The 8,264-nt window shown below is 42.4% G+C and overlaps 1 pseudogene; it reads right to left on the reverse strand.

Moving 5' to 3' along the window:
- Positions 1-431: 431 nt before the first annotated feature.
- On the reverse strand, positions 432-1,089 carry LOC133252066 (mitochondrial import inner membrane translocase subunit Tim17-A-like; annotated as a pseudogene).
- Between the last annotated feature and the right edge of the window lie 7,175 nt (positions 1,090-8,264).

The following is an 8,264-nucleotide window of genomic DNA, read 5'->3' on the forward strand; positions in this document are numbered from 1 at the left end:
TACTTCAGGCAGTCACAGCCACAGAGTCACCAGAGAGGTGCCTCAAGGGTCTTCTGTCTCCTCCAAACCTCTTCTTTAAAAAAAAAAAATAATAAAAGGCAATTTTCAGACGTTTTTTTTTTTTACACTGTCTGACTAACAGAACAAAACCAGGCAGAGAAGTCCCCCTGGAAATGATGGTCATGCTTCATTGCTTTTAGTCCTTCATTCCTAAGGACTTCTTGTATTTCCTTTTATTAACACTTTAAACATTTATTTTGATCACAAACGCAATCCAAGTGAGAATAAATGAATTTATTGTCTTTTAAGACCTCCCCCTGGGCATGCATGCTAAGTCACTTCAGTGGTGTCTGATTCTGTGCGACCCCTTAGCCCACCAGGCTCCTCTGTCCACGGGATTCTCCAGGCAAGAATACCGGAGTGAGTTACCATTTCCTCCTCCAGGGGATGTTCCCAACCCAGAGGCCAAGCCCGGGTCTCTTGTGTCTCCTGCATTGGCAGGCAGGGTCTTTACCACTAGTGCCACCTGGGAGTACCCGTGTTCCTTTAAATAGAAAAAGGTGCTCAATGTCTTCTGAGAAAGAAGTTCTGTTGGAATTGTTTATAGTCTCCAAAAGATGAGGATGGTAACTGGGCTGAAGGCACCTGGGAGGGATCTGCAGCAAACAGGACCATTTGAAAATCGTGCTGAAGCAAATCTTATCACCAAGATACAAGCTGATTCAGTTAGAGCTCGGAGAATGCTACCCATCAACACAGACTCAACCACAGTCATTGGGCTGTTGCCTGCTGCCAGAACAGCTCCTTGGGATGGAGTTCCAGGGACCTTCTTTCCCTCTGACTTGAACCATACTGCAGTCAGTCACAGAAAACAGACCTCCCCAAACTGCAAAGCTGGCTCCCAACTGAGGAGCTCTGGTTTTAAGAGCGGTCAAACTTCCTCATAGTCTGTGGTTAACTCCCACCAGAAAACTGCAAAAACCTTTGAACGCTTGAAAGGTTACCACCACCCATGGTGCCTACTGTAAAGGCCCCACCACAGTCATCCTCAAAGTGCCAGGGTCGGGGCTCATGCCCATGCTCTTCCATCTCGACTCTGTGGCACCGAGATGCCAGGCCCAAGCCTCTCCTTTATTGATGGGAAGACTGCACTCCAGGGAGGCCAGGGAACTTGTCCAAGGATAGTCCCAGAGCTGATCAGCGGAGGACAAGTCCAGTCTCCAGTCTGAACACAAAATGCAAGGTCTGTGCACATATATTAACATACCTGCACGAACACATCCAGTTCCTCTAGCAAAAACCAGGGATTCAAAGAAAGGAATGCATTATAGTGAAAACAGTTCTATGACATTTGTTTACTATGACTTTATCTTTATTTTGCTCATCTACTGCCTGGACATAAACACACACAGTCTCACTTTTCCTTAACTTGTCAGGATCTTCAGTTCTTTCTTTTAACTAATAATTATCAAAGATTATAACTGTATAATACTGAGAGGTATAGAACAAAATACAATTATTGGAGGACAATTGCTCTACAATACTCTGCCACAATATTTTTTGTAATGGCAAAGTAATACACATCTATTAAAATTGGGTAAAGAAGACAAAAATCAACTGTAATTATACAATAAGTGCCATTAACATTTCAGTGCTGCATGTATGTATAAATGTGTGTGTACAGACAATATTTATATAGAATAGTGTGTGCTGTGTTGTGCTGTGCTTAGTCACTCAGTTGTGCCCAACTCTTTGTGACCCCATGGTTGTGACCCCCCTGTAACCCACCAGGCTCCCCTGTCCATGGGCTTCTCCAGGCAAGAATACTGGAGTCGGTTGCCATGCTCTCCTCCAGGGGATCTTCCCAACCCAGAGATTGAACCCAGGTCTCCCATATTGCAGGTGGATTCTTTACCATCTGAGCTACCAGGGCAGCCCATAGAACAGTATACATACATGTAAAGAGAAAGAATATACATATGGAATGTATCTATGTGGATTGTATAATACATAGAATTTATATCTTGGGTTTTTTTTTTCACTTAACATTTCTTTAGTGAACAAAACCACTACTTTAGGGATTCATTTGTATTTCATCAGAACCCATTTTTTAAATTTTCTTACATTTTTACATTTGTTTCCAGTGTTCTGCTCTTGTAAATAGGAAGGAGGATAATATGATGTTTCAATAAAATGCAGGAAAACAGCACTGTGTAAGCAGCTCAATGTGGAGTGCCAAAGAAGGACTCTTGGCAGCTAGAGACCTGAACACTGGACCCCTATCGAGATACCAAGATGGGGAGGAGGAATATTCTTGGGCATGTGAAAATCTCTAAGGAAAACTGACCACCCACAAGTGTTCCTGAGCATAGTCCTGCATACAGATATGGCAACTCCGGAAAGAATACATAGGCTCATCCAAGACCAACACATCGCTCACCTCCCTGTGTTGCATAACTCAGAGAGACAAACTGCTCTTGCAGAAGACTTCAGTCAAGAGCTCATTTATTTGGAAAGGACAATCAACAATCAATTCAATTAAGACATCTTCAGAGAATTCTTGAAAGATAATATACCCTTTTTCTTTTTACAATACTGTTTCAAGTATACAGCAAAGTGATTTGTTTTCGTTCTTTTTTTTCCAGACTATTTTCCATTATAGGTTGTTACAGATACTGAATATAGTTCCCTGTGCTGTACAGAAAATCCTTGCTCCTTGTCTATTTTATATATAATGGTGAGTATCTGTTAACCCCATATTCCTAATTTATCCCTCTCCCCATACACCTTTTTTCTAAATATTCTTAATAAACGCCTATTGTTTACTCTCATCTGATTAAAGCCCCCTCTTTTTTTTTTTGACTCAGTGCAAAAACTTGTTCTCAGATAGTGATAGATGACCTATTTATACCATATTAAAATGAAAAATATATTGCTTCTAGCCTAAAAGGCTATGTTTAGGTTGCTCAGCTGAAACGTCTTCTAGTTATAAAATATTTATAAAGTAATTTTCCCATGTGTTGCCCTTTCAACAAGTTTTCCATCATAGTGTTATGATAGTGTTTGGGTAGGAACTACTTTTATATTTTACTAGTTCAATCATTTTCCCAAGTAAACAGTAAGCTTTTCTTAATTGTACCTTTCTCAACCTGATAATAATTTCATCCAAATTTTAGCAAATCTTTCAACACTTCTGTTTGGAGTGATCTTTTTCTAATTCAAATATCATTCTGATCTTCAAAGTACTACTTTAATTTTCATATTTGCCTTTTTAACTCTTTTCTTGTTTATAGCATTTCTAAGACTGGTCTCATTTTAGACTTTGGATTTTAAAGTAAAGTGAAAGTGTTAGTTGCTCAGTCATGTCTGACTCTTTGCGACCCCATGGACTGTAGTCCACCAGGCTCCTCCATCCATGGAATTTTCCAGGCAAGAATATTGGAGTGGGTTGCCATTCCCTTCTCCAAGGGATCTTCCCAACCCAGGGATCGAACTCCAGTTTCCTGCATGGCAGGGACATTCTTTACCATCTGAGCCACCAGGAATTTTAAATGTCTTTTCAAAGAGAAGATTCACAAAGATGCAACCTTGCAGAGCTCCAACGAATTGAGAAAATGGTTCTTTTCTGAAAGGCCATATATTCCAACCATAGACACCACTGACCTCTAAAAGAAATGTCAGGGAAATTCCTTTCTGAGCTTTTCACTGGGATTTTTCTCAGAAAGAAATTTTCTGAAGCAGTAGTTCTGAAAGTATGTTCTCTCATTTCCTTAGGATGATAATAATTGCTTCCCAATTGAAAATAAAATGAGATTACCTGGTTACATGACTTTTGGAAATACTAAAGTTAAACAAAGTTAAGCAGTTCCAGCTGCTAAGGTATAAACTGAAGAAGGAGCAAAGGGAAACTGTTTTTTAAACTTACTTGACCATTAACTCTCTTCTCAAGGAAAAATGATTAAATGTCTCAGTGGAGAATTTGAAGCCACTGATGCTTCCAGAGTAAATCGTCTCTGTCTCCATGTCCTGCCCCAGTTACCTACACAGCTTCTTACTGACTGTTGTCCAGATTCTGCTACCTATTCATGTCTGTATCCTCCATGGATTTCCATCAACAGGTATTCACCCTATGTATTGGAAAGCCTTTTCTATAGTGAAAGAAGGTAAATGTTTTATTTTCTAATTCCAGCAAAAGGACAGGTAGCTGCCCCTTGCATCCTCCATGATACTATTTATCTCCTCATACATTTCCTCCAGGTGTCTTTCCCACGTGTACAGAAGATCCAACCAGTCCATCCTAAATGAGATCAATCCTGAGTGTTCATTGGAAGGACTGAGGTTGAAGCTGACACTCCAATACATTGGCCACCTGATGCAAAGAGCTGACTCATTTGAAAAGACCCTGATGCTCAGTCGAGGGCAGGTGGAGAAGGGGATGACAGAGGATGAGATAGTTGGATGGCATCACCGACTCAATGAACATGAGTTTGGGTGGACTCCGGGAGTTGGTGATGGACAGGGAGGCCTGGTGTGCCATGACTGAGCGACTGAACTGAACTGAACTGACACTTATTTTGAGTTAACATCAGTGGAGTTTTTTTCCTACAGAATTTTATTGCCTCACGCATCATTATTTTCAAATAATGATGACTTCTTCCAATAGGAACTATGGAAAAGTTAAATGAACAGCCAGCATCCTCCCATGGCAGAGGAGAAATCTATTCCACAGCAAGGCCTCTACTACCTCATATTTCTAATCCCTGCACCTCATATTTCTAATCCCTTTATCTCTGTCTCCTGAACCAGAATGCAGGTTTGCTGGCTTCCTGATTAGTGTGATCTAGAACCTCAACAGTAACAGCTGTCCTCCTTTCTCTGAATCAAGGGACCCTGGAATCTAAAATGAGAGGAAAGTACATCTCCTACGCAAACCATGCTTTTCTGATTTGCTTCCATTGTTCCTCCCTTGCCTTGCCCTGGATAGAAATACTGTGTCCAAGACAGCTTCACTTCATGCAAGGTCCTAACCACCAGCCAGCATCAGATTCCACAGGACTCCAGGGTAACCGAGATTCCCCAAGACTAGAGACCTTCCCTGCAAAAGTCAGGAAAATCCTGGACAAACTGAGGTTGGTCACTCTGTTCTCAGATTAACCATGTCAACAGCAGTCTTTCCTGGTAAGGGCACGGAGTCAGGGTAGCAGAACCTCCTTTCGTAAGATTCTCACTTCAAAGTGCTTGCCTCTAGGGAACTGGTAATCAGCTGGAGCCAGGCCAAGACAATGACCCATAGAGAGTCTGGCTCCTCACTCCCTCTCTCCTCCCCTTCAACATCCCTAACTTCCCACTGAAGCCTCCTCTTACCATCACTCCGTCATTCAATCCTTGATCACAGAATGCCCTGTCTTCATTTTTATTTCCTGTATCATACCTTATTGACATTGCATCCTAGTTAAGAGAGTCACCTAGAGACTTCATCCCCCTTGAGTCTGAACAGAACCGGCAGAATCAGATGCCCCCTGAGGACAACTGGCACATCCATCTCCTTGCAATGATGCCAATGCTCTTTCTACCTGGTTGATATCTGTGACCAGTTGGGTTCATAAACCTTCCTGGTCTGGTGCAGTCCTTCCAGAATTATCTGGTTGACTCAGAGCTTCCTTAATCCACCTTTCCGCATTTACACAAATAACTGCCCATATTCTTTCTTTCAAGAGTGCATACAGAATAGAGAAAACTGAAGGCACACATATGTCAGCTTCGCCCTCTTCATTTCTTTCTCCCTTACAATAGGTCTCTCGGGCTAGAAGCAGTCATAGGTTCACACTGCAAGAGCATGATTCCAAGAGGACAAGTCACGGTTCTTCAGTCAATGAGACAAAGAGTCTTAAAGGTCAATGAAATTTGCCACATGGAAAATGGATCTGGGTTCACATTCTGAGGGCTGCTTCTCCTGTTCCCCATGGCGTGTGGGATCTTAGTTCCCCGACTGGAGATCAAACCTGCATTCTTAGCCATTGGAACACCAGGGAAGTCCTGAGGCAAGAAAGATGGGTTTATATGAAAAGAAGTGATATGCTGAAGCTCTTTCATGAAGACCTGAATCTACATTTTCACTCATTTATTAACACTTCAAGCCATGTTCAAATGGTCTGTAATTAAATTGCTCTGTGTTCTCACTTTAAGAGCTCTTTGGTTACTTGGAACACTTTCATTCCACAAAACTTGAAAGTCTAAAGTAGGAATTTTTTCCAAAGATGTTTGACTTAGCATTCTAAGGAGTCACCCGGGATCTCATTGTTTTTGTTGTCTGCTTTGCCTTTCACGGTTTTATTTCATCCTAAGACCGGAGTCATTACCCCTGACAAAATGTGGTGTTTGTCCCAAAGTAAATCGTGCGAAACCCTCAGGGCTTACTTCTTGATCCTCCCTTGTGTCCAGTTCCTACATCTGCGCTCCGATCTGTTTCACAAGCATAGCTCAGTCACAAAACCCTGACTGCTCACTGTTTTCCAAAGACAGACAAACAAAAATACTATTCTTTCCAAGCATTTAGTGAATCTAGTAACAGTTGAACATTTGCAGTCAAAAGAGGACGCCCAAAGCCCTAAACGGTTCACTCCCTTTAAGCGATGCTGCCTCCTCCCTCTCCTACACACATCTCACAATTCTCTTCCCTCCAGGAGTAAATGTTTTCACTGGCTTCCTTCCTAGTGGCTCTTCCCTGCCTCTCTGAAGCCAGGGCACTAGTAGACAGGCCCCCCAGTGGAGAATAGAGGCATTTTTCTTTAATAAGTGCTTGGCTCTATCTTAAGACATACTCGCCACACTCAGTCTGGGAGGGGACCTCTGCAGAGACTGAGGCCTGGGGAGAGGCAACGCCATCCCCAGCCCTCCCACCAGCTGTGGAAGCACTCCTGGCCCTTCCACTGTGGTGGTGTCCTGCCCGGATGGTAAAGAGCACTTTGCTGACAAAGATCCATCTAGTCAAAGCTATGGTTTTTCCAGTAGTCATATACAGATGTGAGAGCTGGACCATAACAAAGGCTGGGCACCAAAGAACTGATGCTTTCATACTGTGGTGCTAGACAAGACTCTTGAGAGTTCCTTGGATAGCGAGGAGATCCAACCTGTCCATCCTAAAGGAAATCAGTCCTGAATATTCATTGGAAGGACTGATGCTGAAGCTGAAGCTCCAATACTTTGGCCTCCGGATGTGAAGAGCTGACTCATTTGAAAAGACCCTGATGCTGGGAAAGATTGAGGTCAGGAAGAGAAGGGGGCGTCAGAGTATGAGATGGTTGGATGGCATCACTGACTCAATGGACATGAGTTTGAGCAAACTCTGGGGGATGGTGAAGGACCAGGAAGCCTGGCATGTTGCAGTCCACAGGGTCGCAGTGTCGGACACAACTTAGTGACTGAACAACAATGACAACGAACTCCAAATTCACTATTTGGATGACTTTCTGCAGTCTCCATCACTTGGTCAGTGCCGTGGCTATACCTTTTCAGTGCTATCAGGTAAATATCTTGTTCTCTTTCAATTTGCACACATTGAGAAACTGCATTATTAAACAGTTTTATTACTTAAATGTACAGTTGTATTTATTTCTAGAACACAGTAGGCAAGGAATTACCCACTGAAATTCCCAAAGATTTTGCTGAAGAAAATGTAAAACAAATAAGTAAATACATACTCTGTGTGTGTGTGTTCAGTTGTGGACTGTAACCCGCCAGGCTCCTCTGTCCATGGGATTGCCCAGGCAAGAATACTGGAGTGGGTTGCCATTTCCTTTCTCCAGAGGCTATTTCAGACCCAGGGATCAAACCAAATACATACTAGACCTTCATAAATAAATCCATTCCTCCAACTTTCTTCAAAGTAGTTGAAGACTTTCCTTATAACTATCTTCAATCTCCTTCTTCAATTTTATTTACACCATAAATCTTAGTATTGAGACGTGAGGTTTTTAAAGAGAGTTTACACGGACTTCCCTGGCGGTCCAGTGGTTAAGATGCTGTGCTCCTAATGCAGGGGCACAGGTTCAACCCCTGGTCAGGGAACTAAGATCTCCATGAGTCACAGCAAAACCAAAACAAAGAAACAAAAAAAAAGGAATTTACCAAAAAAAGGTTACCAGAAACTTCAATCCCATCCACCCCCCATAAGAGAGTCCATGCAACAAATTTGAATTGCATTTCTGAGTCCATGTGATTGGCCCACAGCAGTGAATGCTACTCTGCTCCTCAGCGTTGGCTAA

This window comes from Bos javanicus, chromosome 7, assembly GCF_032452875.1.
Source record: "Bos javanicus breed banteng chromosome 7, ARS-OSU_banteng_1.0, whole genome shotgun sequence".
Taxonomy (NCBI): domain Eukaryota; kingdom Metazoa; phylum Chordata; class Mammalia; order Artiodactyla; family Bovidae; genus Bos; species Bos javanicus.